The 1,942-nt window shown below is 40.7% G+C and overlaps 1 non-coding gene across 1 annotated transcript; it reads left to right on the top strand.

Annotated features, from left to right (window-relative positions):
• The first annotated feature begins 1,506 nt into the window (after window positions 1-1,506).
• LOC131175200 (small nucleolar RNA R71) lies at window positions 1,507-1,613 on the top strand. Its single transcript, XR_009145363.1, has one exon. It is a non-coding gene; the product is annotated as a small nucleolar RNA R71 (small nucleolar RNA).
• Window positions 1,614-1,942: the final 329 nt, after the last annotated feature.

Raw genomic sequence — 1,942 nt, 5'->3', positions numbered from 1 at the left:
TCAGGATAATAGGAATTTGGACGTCCTCCTCCATTTCCAGTACAACAAAATCAACTAGGATAAAGAACTTTCCCACCTTAATAGGGATGTTTTCTAGGATGCCCACAGGGTATTTTACAGATCGATCAGCCAGTTGCAATGAAATTGTTGTAGGTTTAAGCTCCCCTACATCTAGCTTCTTACATATCGACAGAGGCATCAGACTTACACTTACACCTAGATCACAGAGGGCTTTGTCTATATTCATGTTACTGATAAGACAAGGAATGGAGAAGCTTCCTGGATCCTTAAGTTTTAGTGGCAGCTTGTTTTGCAATATGGCATTGCATTCCTATGTAAGAGCAACAGTCTCATAATCCTCTAGCTTTCTTTTCTTTGATAAAATGTCTTTAAGGAACTTGGCATAAGATGGCATTTGAGAGAGTGCTTCTGTAAAAGGAATGTTTATATAGAGTTCTACAAAACTTCTAGAAACTTTCTAAACTGCTTATCCAATTTGGTTTTTTGGAATCTCTGAGGAAAAGGTAAAGGAGGCTGATATGGTTCTGGTAACTTCTTTTTCTTCCTTGCTTCCTCTTCTTAATCTTCTTTAGCTTCTTCCTTTTTCTCCTCTATTTGGTTTTCAGATTTATCAGAGGTTCTCTCAATTAGTTTTTCCTCTAATTGTTCTAAAACTCTTCCACTCCTCAATGTAACTGCCTTACAGAGCTCCCGTGGGTTCATCTCCGGTTGACTAGGCAGCTTACCAATAGTCTTGCTTGAAAAACCTGCTTGCTGAGCAATTTGATTTTCAAGCATCTTGTTGTGGGTGGCAAGTTAGTCCATTCTGGAAGCTAGCTGCTTGATCATTTCATTCTGTTGTTGTTGAGCCGCTAAGAAACCTTCCATCATGGATTCCATGATCAACTTTGGTTCTAGCTGTTGAGGTTAAGGAGGTGGTGGTGGATGTGCAAAGTTTTGTCCTTTATTCTAAAATCCAGAAGGTGCTGATGGTCTGTACCCTTGTTGTTTATTTATTGATTGATTCTGTGAATTTGACCATGAGAAATTCGGGTGGTTCCTCCATCCAGGGTTATAAGTATTTGAGTATGGATTGTTAAGTTGCCTCTAGTTGAAGTCCCTCCGTTATTTACATAGTTCATCTATTCTGTGGAGGGTTCATTGAAGTTATTGCATTCTGAAGTCATATAATCTCCTCCACAGCTATCACAGTGCTGGTTGCTCGTTCCTACCACGTTGGCTTACATTCTATCTAGCCTCTTCGTGAGCTGGTCAAATTGAGCATTTATCATGCTTAGGGCATCCACTTCCAGGATCCCTGCTGTCCTCTTTGTAGTTCCCCTTTCATTTAACCATTTGTAGTTGTGATATGTGACCCTCTCTAGAAGTTCAAGTTCTTGTGTTACCATTTTCTCCATCAGGTCACCTTCTGCAGCTGAATCTACTGTGCTCCTTATAGAGGGCAGTAGCCCATTATAGAAATTCTAAACCAAGAGCCAATCGTCTATGCCATGGTGTGGACATTCCCTCTGCAGGTCTTTATACCTCTCCCATGCGTCATAGAGTGATTCACCTTCCTTCTATCTGAAGGTGTTGAGTTCAACCCTCAATTTTGCATTCTTTGTAGGTGGGAAATACCTTGCTAGAAAAACTTGTGAGAGGTTTTCCCAAGTGATGAATGTTCCAGCTGGTTGAGAAAGTAACCACTTCTTTGCTCTATCTCAAAGGGAGAATGGGAATGCTCTGAGTCTTATAGCTTGATTAGAGACTCCATTCATCTTGAATGTGTCACATAGGGCAAGAAAGCATTGGAGGTGGTAATGTGGATCTTCTATTGGTGAACCGCAAACTGGGTCTATTGGATCATATAGAGCCATGTCGATTTTAATTCAAAATTGTTGGCACCCACTGTGGGTCTTGTAACACTAGGTTGGAATCCTTG

This window comes from Hevea brasiliensis, chromosome 16 (genome assembly GCF_030052815.1).
Source record: "Hevea brasiliensis isolate MT/VB/25A 57/8 chromosome 16, ASM3005281v1, whole genome shotgun sequence".
NCBI classification, from domain to species: Eukaryota; Viridiplantae; Streptophyta; class Magnoliopsida; order Malpighiales; family Euphorbiaceae; genus Hevea; species Hevea brasiliensis.
The sequence above is the reverse complement of the archived record's forward strand: the minus strand, read 5'-3'. Positions and strand labels throughout refer to the sequence as shown.